The following is a 13,011-nucleotide window of genomic DNA, read 5'->3' on the forward strand; positions in this document are numbered from 1 at the left end:
TAGGTACATGCTGGATACAGATGGTCACCTTAATTTATATCGCCATGAGGCAGGGGCTGTTATTATTCTTATTTTACAAATGATGAAACTCAGGCTTAGAGGATATATAATCTGCCCAAATTCAGGCACTACGTGGTAAAGTTGAGATGATATTTGAGTCCAGTGGCTGTGCCCTAAGCCACAACAGAGGGCATTCTGCCTAATGTCTTGCCCAGATCTTCCCTTTGTCCATATTTAAGTAGTGAGAAAACTAACATATCTAGAGAAATACTGTGCAGTGAATTTTCTACCTGATTTCTAGACTTCTTGAGCTGCAATTGAATTAAAAATATACGTTAAAATTATTTTACATAGTCATTTTGTTTGTCACAACACTCTGTTAGTATTATTTCTCTTTCCTATAAGTAAATCAGTATCTAAGGATGTTAGGATTTGAAGCCTGGTATTTGACCCAAAGTCCAATTATTCAATGCTCTTTGCCCACTCTTTACTTATTTGCTTATTTACTCATATTTACTCACTCTTTACTTCATTTTTAATTAAGGGACTATGTAGCAACATGGCGTTTGACTCCAGAAGGTTCTTTGTCCCTTCCTCTCAAAAGAAAGGTACTAAACCAATAGAGAATCTTGTTTAAAAAAATACTCCTACTTTGTTGCTTTTAGGGATAAAATTCTGAACTCAAGAAAAAAGTAAGAGTTTTTAGCCATTTTTGTAAATTTTATGTTTTGAATAAAGAAAAATAGAAGATAATTACTGGATAAAGATATGTTGAAAAATACCTCTTCGTATGTAAGGAAAAGAAAATACAAAAGTATGCTTTAACAAGACAACAATATTTTTTTTTTCCTGGAATTTCTTTCATGTCTAAAACTTTTAGGAATTTAGGAAGAAGCCTTGAAAAGTTTTCATTCAATAATATATCATTAAAATATTTTACTTATTGTCACCAACCTTTGCTTTTATTCTGAATTTATAGTCCCTTTTGCTCTCTCTTAAGAGTTGTTTGACTCCAAAAGCATTTGTCTTCTCTAGCCAAGTATAATAATACCACACAACATAGATCTTTCAGGTCCTAGAATTTCTTTTCCTGAGTCTCTACAAATTTTGTTTCAGTGACAGAAATCTTGAAGCTAGAAATCAAAGTATTATTTGAGTCTTAGAAATGATGTTATTAATTTGAGTCTAAAATGATGGGCAATTTTATTACTGCAGATTTTCTACGCTCCTTAGTGTATTTTCTACACAAATATTGCATTTGTATGAAGGCCCAAATGGATTTACAATTTAAGAAAATGAAAAAGATTGCTTAACAAGTGTTCAGAGTCTTGGTCCTTCTGATTCTTTTATCTTGATTTCTAAAACAAACAATGCTAATAAACAAACAATTTGAACTATGATCTTCTGAAGAATTTTGGAAAGATCTCAGAAGAAAAAAAACACTCAAAAAGATACTGGAGTGCCATGAAAGAAATAGAAAAATAGATCAACCGGAGGAAAAGGGCAATTAGATTTATAGTTGCTTCTTGGCAGGAAAATACTGGCAAGAAAAAATTTTTAAAAGTTTAAGCATTGTTAAGGTAACTGAAAGGAATGTCGGAATGCAAGTTATCTTTCAGCGGTTTTCTGCTAAGATGTTATTGATAAGTTAACTACCAAAGTAGCCATCTGCTGACAGTTTATTTGCGTTAGTTTAATAAATATATTCTGAGAATTTCCAAGATCTGCTCTTTAGAGTCAGCCGAAGAAGGCAAAGATGGAGTATCTAACTGTCAATCCTTGAACAGGAGATATTTAGAACTGAAAATTACCAAACAATAAGCCTGAAGCTTTACCCCAACAGAGAAAAATATATAAATAAAAAGCTACAAAGGATTAGAAATTTTCCTCTTGTTATAGTGTGCTGTGATCCTGGTCTTGTGGCCCCCTGTGAACTCTGCGTTCAGTGGTAGGTGGACAAGACCCTCGGTATAGCTGACTGTGCTATGATCCTTACCATCAGTGCATGACCTTCAGGGCACAGCTGTGCTGAAGTCAGCTTGATCTCAAAGATTACACTACCAGAGATGGAATGAAAAGCTCAGATCTCCTTATCTTCCTGTTGATTCACCATGCAGATATTTGAGGAATGTGTTTTTTGAGTGAGGGAAAGGTATCAAAGTTAATTACAAGGAAAGTTAAAATAGTCAGTTCAAGCAAGATCTCAAGAAGAAATTGTAGGAAGGAAAGAAAGGAGGGAGGGGGGAAGCGAGGGCTATATAATATGTATGGTTGCCATCACAAAAATGGAGTCAAGAGCACAGCTGAGCTGGACTAAGAGCTGAGCTCCCAGGATAGCGTAAACAGTTTGTGTGCCTCTCAAGTTATCTTGGTAACAGGACGTTCACCTATTGCTAATGAATTTATGATGAGAAAAACTATTATGAGATGAAGTAAATAGCAAACTAATCAGCCATGGTTTCAGTAACATTGAATTATGTTTTAAAACATTTTGATGTCTGTAATTTTAGGTAAATTTACCTCTTTAGGTAAATTTTAAAGCCACTAGTATTTAGTATGTTTCATGTATCGTGGTATGGAAAGCAGATATTTTCCTGGCTCAGTGAGTGAGGAGTGTGTTCTCCCACTATTAATGAAGTTACCAGCTAAGAAACAGAGATAAAAGTATCTTTTCTGCTACTGCTTAGAGTTAACATTTGTCTCCAGTGAATATAGGAAACTGTCGAACACATGAAAATTAGTTCCTTCATATAGTTAGTATTTTGTTTATGCATCACTGTATGTTTGTACGAATTTGCCATCATTAGAATTCTGTAGTTTGGATCCAAATGGGGAAATAATGTGAAGTAGAAAGAATATAGAAGTGACTTTAGAAAATCTGGATTGTCCCATATCTGCTGTTTTCAACTGTGAATTCATTGGTGCTTCACTCTTCATCTAGTTTCTTAATTTTTCAGGTAAGAATAATAATATCTATCATAATTGGGTTTTTATATTTGCTGAGATGACATTCATTGATGTTTTTCATTTAATATGTATGAAAATAAATTTTAAACTGAAAAGTAGTATCTACTTTTTGGTTGTTAGAATTCTATTTTAGACTTACAGTTAAATTAGTTCATCTCAACTTTTTTGAAATATATTTGCTAGTTCCTGTGTTATTAACTATTCTGTGATTGGCAATGCAATTATATGATTAGAGATGCGATACTATATTTTAACGTACTGTATAGAGAATGCAACAAATTTGTTTTGTATTACAACAGTGAACATTTTAAGATACAGTATTAAAAATATAGGCAACTATATTAAGGCATAACATAGCTCAAAAAATTAATATTGACGTCTCAACCAAGTGGGCCAGCACACCACACTAACCTATTGTGATTTGTACTCAGTGGTAAAGATTACAACAAAACAACAACGAAAATATCTCCTCTAAACCTCAGGTTGTGTGTAGTGTAGTGAGAAGTACGTTAGTATTATTAAGACTGTCTCTTTGATTCTGTTCATATCCACTTGCATTGGTATTGGCTAAAATAACTTCAAAAAACAGAAGAACAGAAAGGAAAAATGAAATGCAATCTACTATGAGGAAAAAAAAAGGACAGGGCCTCCTAAGAGCTGGACGGACGGGGGATGGAGGGGACACGGTGAGTCACCTACCGCCACAGAATAATAGCACACCTGTTTTAATAGCTGTCCACAGATCACCAGGGGTGAACTCAGCCGACGTACTGAGCCTCCTTCAATGGCCCATGTGGCCTCCTACAGAAGAACTAGGTGAGCATTAGCGAGAAGCCTTACAGGAGCCCCAGCACGTGGGTGCAGGCGAGGCCAGCTCTTTCTTCCACTCCCTTATTGGTGACAGTGTGTGAAAGCTTATTGCTTTTTCTTTTATCTTCCCTAATTTAGTTACAATCAATTCATTTTATGAATTGAATTCATTTCCAATGACTAGAAATATAAATAGGAAGAGTGGCTCAATTACATCTGTTTTCGACAGATTGGCATCGTTCCCCATAACTCCTCATCCATTTGCGTAGTTTGAGGACACCCTCCCTGCAGGGCATCCCACAGTCAGAGGTCTGCACATGTGGGGTATGCGAGAGGACTTTCCTGCTCCTGGGAGCTGTGGCTTCCTCAGCTGCCTCTTGTCTGCCTCAGCCTCTTCCCCACGCAGTTGGTAACCATCAGCCTGTACACTGCGAGTTTCTCCTTGGTAAAATAGTAACTCTGAAACTTTATTAAAAGAGAGGAAACTTTAAAAAGAGGGGGACAGCTATTCTAACTTCATCAATCCATGACTCACAGATACTTTGGAGTAAATTTCAAACTCCTAAGTTTAGGAAACAAAGTTCATTCTGCTTGGGTCCCCGAAAACCTTTAGCCTTATCTCCCGCTCCTGCTGAAGCACAGCCTTCGTTTCAGTCCTACAAACTATTTGCCACTTTCTCTGTGTACCATATGTCATGCCATCCCCCTTCTCACATATTTCTTTCCTCAGCCTGGAGTGTCTCCCTACCCACTTCTTTCATTGCCTCTTGCTCCCTTCCACCACCAATCTATGATGACCTTGACAATTTTATTACATATATTTTTTCCCCTCTGGAATCTTTTTTTTTTTTTGGTGAGGAAGGTTCACCTTGATCTAACATCCTTTGCCAATTTTCCTCTTCCTTTGCTTGAGGAAGATTAGCCCTGAGCTAACCCTTGTGCTAATCTTCCTCTATTTTGTATGTGGGACACCTCCACAGCACGGTTGATGAGTGGAGTAGGTCCTTGCCTGGGATGCGAACCTGTGAACCTGGGCCCCCAAAGTGGAGTGTGTGGAACTTTAACCACTGTGTCATGGGGCCAACCTCCTAGAATCTTTTTTTTTGTTGGATATTGGACCTTCCACATTAGTTCTCTAGATTTTTTTTATCTTTGCTCTCATATTTTCCCTCTTCTTTTTTTTCTGTTGCCAGGCATATTTCTTAGCTTTATCTTTTAGCTGGTCCATTGAATTGTTAATTTATTCTGTCATGCTTTTGATTTCCAAGAGGTCATTTTGCTCCTTTTGTAGAACTCTCTTCTCTAGTTATATAGATATCATGTATTCTTTTTTTCTTTTGAGGAAGATTAGCCCTGAGCTAACATCTCCTGCCAATCCTCTTTTTGTTTGCTGAGGAAGATTGGCCCTGAGCTAACATCCATGCCCATCTTCCTCTACTTTATATGTGGGACACCTGCCACAGCATGGATTGATAAGTGGTGCATAGGTCCATGACCAGGATCCAAACCAGTGAACCTCAGGGTGCCAAAGTGGAGTGCACAAACTTAACCGCTACATCACCAGGCTGGCCCCAATGAATCCCTTTTTTTATCTCTCTGGGACTATTAATCATAATTATTGATTTTTAAGGATTTCTCTTGCCTCCAACATTATGTACCTGCATGTTCCCAATTATCTTTTTTGGTTCTTTTTTCTGTCATTTGTTTTTTTTTTAGTTTCCTATTTTGGTTTTTAACTTGTATGCTTAAAGACAAATAATCTACTACTGTTTTTCTCCAATTGTTTATTTAAGACAGTGTTTAAAACTGAGCATTTAAAACTGAAGTAGTAAGATGCTGATAGGAAGGTGTTTTTGCATAACTGGGCTATTCTGCAGGTGACCTTACCCTTCATGGGGATGCTGAGATGTGAGAGTCTGTAGGAGGTTTGCTTAGGCTGCTCAGTTTCCCTGGACAGCCATCCCCCATGCTTTTGCCCTGGGAGTAGAAGATTGGTAGCACTTATCTGAGAACTGAGTTGTGAGATGTTCTCTGAATCTCACCGTTCAGTAAGACATAACCCCCAAAATAACACTAGAGAGAAACTATATTATTTCAGACTATTTTTAAATTTGGAAAAATAAAACATATTTTTCTTTTTTTCTTTTGTCCTACTTGGCTGCAGTCCAGCATGAACGTCTCTCCCCTAAATCACGTTTACAATACAGAAAATTCACTAATATAGTTCTTATACTGTGGTGACCATGTTATTATAGAATGTTTGCACACCATTAGTTATCCTGGAATTATTCATATTTACACCTTTTTATATTCTGGATTGTAATTTATTCTTTAGGTAAGCTCACATATCAAACCTCAGCTTCTTAAGAGGAGAAATTTGGGAGATTCATGGAGGAATTAAGAAGTTGACAAACTTCTTCCACAAAAACAAACATACAACTGGACAAAATTGTCACAAACAACCATTTCCGGGTTTTGGAAATTGACCAAAGGCTAACAGCAAATTGAGAAGTGTTTATTCATAAACGCCACCCAAGAACAATGGCAATGGCAGTCTTCTTGCCTATATGAGCTCCACCACTGTGTAGATAAGATCAATTTATCAGGGCCAGGCTCCATGAATACCAGAGGATTTGCTTTCAGAGGGCACTGACATGCTTTGAAGTGGAGGGCATACATCAGTTTCATTTTCATTAAAAGTAGCAAATTTGGTAGGAAAAAATGGGAAAAGCCACAGCGCAACTAGTGTGAGGCTGATGTACCACTTGAGGCAAGTGGAGGACCAGATGGAAATTTAATGGGGAGAATCTGTAAATGAAGGATCCATATAAGGGGTCGATAAGCTCTTCATATGTCCCTAGCTGGCTGGGAAACTATGTAAATGTGTCATAAGTGGCCAGAGAAGCCCGATAGAAAGTAAAATCTGAGGCAGACATTAAAATTTTACAAACTTTGAATACGTTCCCCAACCACACATAGATCAGCCTCCAGGGGGAAGCATTAGGGGCTGTAGTGATCAAGCAGGGTCTTTGCTCAGTCATTGCCTGACCACCAACCGATGGTGTTAGGAAAGGTTTTGGGTGTGAGGAGAAGATTCTAAATCTGAACAATGGTGATCGTTGCATGACAGTAAGAATCTACTGAAAACCATTGTACCGTGTGCATTTGCAATAGCTACATTTTACATTATATAAATTATAATTCAGTAAATCTGTTTTAAAAAGGTGGTTTCAAAGTAAAATTTCCTTTTATTTTTACTAATGGAAATTTCACTTTAGCATTTTTACCTTTTTATACTTACAGGATGATTATTCCAAGTAGATAATTTCCAACCTCTTGTCCTCAGAGCATCATTTTTGTTCACTCAGTTATCTTGCAAAAATCATAAATCTCCAAGGTAACAACTCCTTTTCTAAAGAGAGGTCTATAAAAGCAAAGATTAATTTTCTCATTTGGGCGCACAGTTATTAGTTGTTAAAAATGCAAAACTTTGCCTTTTTACCTAGTAATACACTGATTTTTTTTTTTTCCTCAGGAAGCTGCATATGTGAGAGTTCCAAATTTATCAGCTACCTTACCACCTCTAAAATCTCGGCTGTTGTCTATTTCCACCTACAGAATTGCGGTTTTCCAGTCCGAACTGGGCTCGAGGAATCCTCAGGACCCCCTTCATTTCTGTCTTTACCGTTCCAGCTAAAGGATCTGTGAATTCTATTTGGGGCATCTAGGTCCTTGTTCTGACTTTAGACTATTCTCCTCTAAGGATAATTGTTGGGAGCTCTGGAGAAGTAGGTTGAACCTTGACTTCAGGAATAATGACCAAAACCATGCTGCAGAAGTGGTCCAACATCAGACAGCTCGAAGACGAGGCAGCTGCAGTCAGTCGAAAGGCCAGTACCTGAAAATGTACCTCGCTGATTTAGAACTACATAAGATTAGCTTCGTTGCAACATGGAAAGAGAATCGAATTTTGCTTTAGTTTAAGACTGAGTGGTAATAAGAAAGTAGTTGGACAAGTCTTTCCAATTTTTTATTGTTATCTAGAGGTGTTGTGAGTTTTAAAAGAGCATGTTGCACGTGACGCCAGCAATCCAGAAGAGCATGAGCAATGGACTATGCGGGAAAAAGATGGTTAGAACTGGAGTTTGAGTTAGGATTAAGATTAGGCCTAGAGAATGAAGTAGCTATGCCTTGACAAGACAGGAGGAAGGCCACAACCATTGACACATTGATTTTGAAAGGAAGGAAAATGACAGATTAGGTTGGAAGATCTACTGGTAGAAATTTTAAGAGACTCCAGTCATATGGTTTCTATCAAATAGTTACTAATATTACTAAGCTCCTACAATCTAGCAGGTATTGAGCTAAACTATTTTACATGTAATTAGTTATTTGTTCTGGCAGAGAGTCAAAATGTGTATTGGTATTTAGTTTTATTCTATATCGTATATTCATGGAAATACTCTGTTTTCTTGTTCTTGTTTATTTCTTTTAATTTTCCTTTTTTTGCAGTTGCTCATACCTGTGTCATTTTCTTTCTTCTGTTCTGAAGTTTCCCTTCTCTAAATCTCTTAAGTAGAAGGCTCTTCCCACTTCACATCCTAGAATGGGATTGTTCGGGACACGGGCTTTCCCTTCAGGGCCAGTCCACATCTTTTTTCCCATCCTCTTTTCCTAATCACATGGCAAACTTCGTACTTGACAATTTATTACATATATTCTGTATTTATTTTGACATAATTATGTAATTTATATTCAATCGTTATATTTATTTGTCGTGGCATTTTGTGGGAAGAAGCAGTTTTGCACTTTGTCCTTCCAAATGGTTTCATCTGACAATCTTTGCGCTGTGCTTTTTTTAATGACAGCTTTATGAATCCCTGACTCATGTATGAGAGAACACCAAGGATGAATGGTTTTGTGAAGAGGGTAAGAGTGCAAAATTTCGCAAAGGAGATCCTATTGGGGTGCACGTCACTGACTTGTAATAATATACTCAAGTGTCAGAAGGTAGAGACATCCTGGTCCCGTTCAGGCTTTATCTCAATAGACACGAGTTCAGTGGAAATGTGTATTAGTGTCACTTCCACCGTGATCATAATGGCTCACAGGAGAAATTAGAAATAGGATCATTATTCACACTTCATCTGCCAGGGTTTTAGATGTAAATGCTTTCAATGGAAATACCTCATATGCTCAATTCTCTAATTTTGGTTGTTTGTAACGAAAAATTGAAGAAAGCATATGCTGAATTTTAGATTTTATGTGCCAGTGGCTCTTTCTAGTGGATTCATGTAATACTCTACTGTCACTTTCTAGAATCAAAAAAGAGAGAAATGCCACACCTATGTATAAACAACTGTCAACATGTGTTGACGTTACATTGACAGAATGAGATGTGAAGAATTCTTACTAAATTATTGCCTGAAGAACCCTGGATTCTGCTTTAGTAAGGTCTCTTCATCTTATTAGTTAATTACATGGCATACTTCCTGTCAATTTTTTCCTCTTATAGAACATACTTTTCTATCAAACAACAGTAAAAAAAATAACGAGAGGTTTTTTTGTTGTGTGTGTGAGCCTGGTGCAAAGTTTGCTTACTTACCTCTGTTTGGAGATGGCACTAATAATATTAACAATTAAATCTCACAGCCATAAAAGTGAGGCCCCAATCTGTCTCTTTAACCCTCATCGTCCTCTTTGTCAAATCTTGCTGTGTTTATGTAACTTCCTCTTCCAAATAAAAATGCAGCTCTGTTGACACATTGATTTTTAGCCCAGTGAGACCCACGTTTGTCTTCTGACCTACAGAAATAGAAGATAATAGATTTGTGTTGTCTTAAGCTACGGAGTTTGTGGTAATTTGCTGTGGCAGCAATAGAAAACTAATACATTGAGTTTATAAAAATATGTGTTGCTTTCTTTGGACATCATTTGGGTCATGTTTTGCAGTTGTTGACAGATTTGTGGATTTCGATGTCAGTGTATTGATGGTGAGTCAAGATATCATAGTGGTTAGGTGTCAGCCTGTGGGTTTTGGAGGCAGGTTGACAGTATCCTTCAAAGTTTACATCCTCCACTTACCAGCAGTATGGGTTTGGTAAACTACTTAAACCTGCTGCCTTCCATTTTCTTCGTTGCTATAGTTGTGACAGATGTAGCAGATGCTGTTGTGTCTGCTTATTTACAAAGCAGGTGCATCTTCTAGCTGCTGAGAGTTGGGACTTCTAATACTCATATCAACTTTCTCCAGAGAATTGTGCTCAACTAATGGGAGCTGTCCTAGCTGGAAATGCCTGTGTGGTTACGACGCTGCCCTGGGATATGCATGAAGGCAGCTAACAGCCAATGACAGACTGATAGGTGTTGCACAAACCTGATCTCCTACTTTAATAGGAAAAACACCACAGTGTACTTCCCAGTTAGGAGGAGCACTGTGGATGTGAAACGCGGCCATAAGGTGGTATTGAAACAGGGAGCAAGTTCTTGTAGCAACTATCAGTCATGGGCTTATATATTTATTTTTAACACATTAAAACAATACATCTTGCTTCTGTTTCCAGGAAAATGGAGTAGATGTACTTTTTTGGCTAAGTACAACAAAAAATCCTGAATATTATATATAAAACAACGTAAGAAAACTCTGCAACATACGAGAAACTTTTGGGCCCAAGGAAAGACACGATGGCAAGTTCTCCATTTACTTTTCTTCCCTCCCTCCTTCCTTCCTTCCTTTTTCTCTGCCTGATATATCTCCGTGTTGTGTGTAAAGAAGTCAGTGAACTAGAAATACTGACAGAGGCAGATGAAAAGAAAACCTCCAAAGAACTTCTCTCTTTAGCTAAAGGACCAGGAAAATGGCAGCTTAGCAAGACAAAAACAATATTTAGACAATAACTGTTTTACTCCAGCTAAACACCTCAAAAAGTAGTGGCTTTACTACCCCTACGCCAGTAAAGTCTCAGTAGGGAGCCTAGACTTCCACCCTGGCTGGTCTGTAAGGAGGCACCTAACCCCCTGCCAGCGTGGGGTCAGATTATGCTAAATAGGAAATTAGCTCTTTTATACTCAATAGATCTCATGTTTTCTTTTACAAACTTCCTGTTTTTACCCATTGCTGGTTTTTATTGGGCAGTATTTTTTTCTTCTTCTAGCCTATCATCAGCGATTGCAGGCATTCATGTTTTAAGAGTAGATTTGGTTTTTGGAAACAGTCTTAAATAATTAAGAGCCCACGTGTAGTGAATCGAACAGGCACTCAACCTAGGGTAACAGTTCTTTGGTTTAAAAACAATATGCAATTAGAAAATAAACTGATTTCATTTGTGATGTTAAAACTGCAGTCAGTTTCCAACAAGGTGTTTCAAATATGCTTTTAGCGGTGGAGACATGAGTTTTGTATATACAGATTCCCAAGGCAAAGAATTTGGATGCTTTCCTTCTGGAATATTTGTTTAAAAGATGTTTAATGATGTGATTTAAATGCCTCATTATCTGTTGGCCATTCCTCATATTAGCAGGGAAGGAAACCATGAACCAACGTTCAACGGTTTCTGCAGTTTGGTCACACAGACCTGCATGCTTTCATGTCTTACCAGCAAGATGCTGCACTGGCACAGACTGCTGTCCCCTACTCCCCACCACTATAAACCCCAGAGAAATATCTGAGGGAAAACACCAAGATAGAGAAAAACCCAAAGAACCCAGAGAGGTGATAAATCTGTTCTAAATTAGTGGGTGTGAAGCTGAGGCGGGTGGAATTTGCTTTTCCTGGGCGGCGGGGCAGGGCCATTGCGGCTGTGGGATAATAAAATTGAAAGGAACTGTTAGAGCTCTTCCCTTGATTCTCCCACTGCCATTGTCTTGGGACAATTAATGGCAATTTAGGAGTCGTCACAAATAAAACCTTGGCAGCAAGAAGCCCTACTCTGAGAAGGAACTATAGAGAACAGTAAAAATTGTGGGGACCTGTCAGACAGTTGCCTTTCCAATCCTTCTCATTCCAGATCTCTGGGCTTCTTTTATAACCTCTCTGATGCCCCCACCGAATGCCACTTCTTCCTGGTGCTGAATACTCAGTCACGTCCAGGAATTAAACAATGAATACAGGAGCAGCTTCTCTCACTTTTACACTTAATAACTCGATTGCAAATATTTTGCTCCTTTTTCCTCAAAATTTGAGTCTCTACGGTATTCACTCCCACAAAGGTTTACTTTTGATAGAGGACACAAATATGGTTCCTTTGAACTAAAATCAGAGATTCCCCTTGAACAGGCATAGAAGGAGGTTACTGCCTTGGCTAGTCTGATCTCAATTCATATACAATTGAGGGAGGAAAATCAGGTCAGGAAGCCAGTTCGGCTAATGATTCAGATCCTTCAGCAGGGAGAGTTTGATCCGTCTCACTACGAACCTAGACCGGCTGAGATGCTCATTGAGAGAGAAGAAAGCATAGACTAGGGAATAGAAGATCAAAGTGATAAATAAAAACTGTGGCCTTGTGACCAGTTACAGAAACATGGACTATAGTAACTATAGATACTTTCTCCCTTGCATTTTATATTCGTCTTTTGTGTATTAGGAATTTTATTTCTCTCCCTTTTCCTTATTATTTTCTTTTGTTTTATGTATTTTGTCTTGCTGGGAAAGATTCACTCTGAGCTAATATCGGTTGCCAATCTTCCTCTTTTTTGTTTCTCCCCAAAGCCCCAGTACATAGTTGTATATTCTTGTTGTAAGTACTTCTAGTTCTTCTATGTGGGCCGCCACCACAGCATGGCAACTGACAGGCAAGTGGTGTGGTTCCACTCCTCGGAACCAAAACTGGGCCACCGAAGCAGAGCATGCCCAACTTTAAGTGCTAGGCCTCTTCAAAAATACCTGGGCTGGGAGGTGCTGGACCTGATGGTTAAGAGTGAGGGGCAGAGTCCTTCCCTATTCTGTCTCAGTTTTTGGTTAATTTTACAATTTTGTCTTTATATTACAGACTATCTAGATGTGATTGTGACTGGCTTAGTAGAGGAATTCACATTTCTAGAGATGATTTGTGGACTTGGGACAATTTTGGGTAAGTGCATCTTCGGATGAAGACTAATTGCTTTCTGTTATTTGCAAGCATGATGTAGTTTTTCTTGTCATTACATAGAAGATTAGATATGGATGGAAAGATATAAATGAATGAGAAGTGTTTGAACTGTGCTGGAAAGCATCTATTGCTTCTAATTTCCACACTG

Source organism: Equus caballus, chromosome 16, assembly GCF_041296265.1.
Source record: "Equus caballus isolate H_3958 breed thoroughbred chromosome 16, TB-T2T, whole genome shotgun sequence".
NCBI lineage: Eukaryota > Metazoa > Chordata > Mammalia > Perissodactyla > Equidae > Equus > Equus caballus.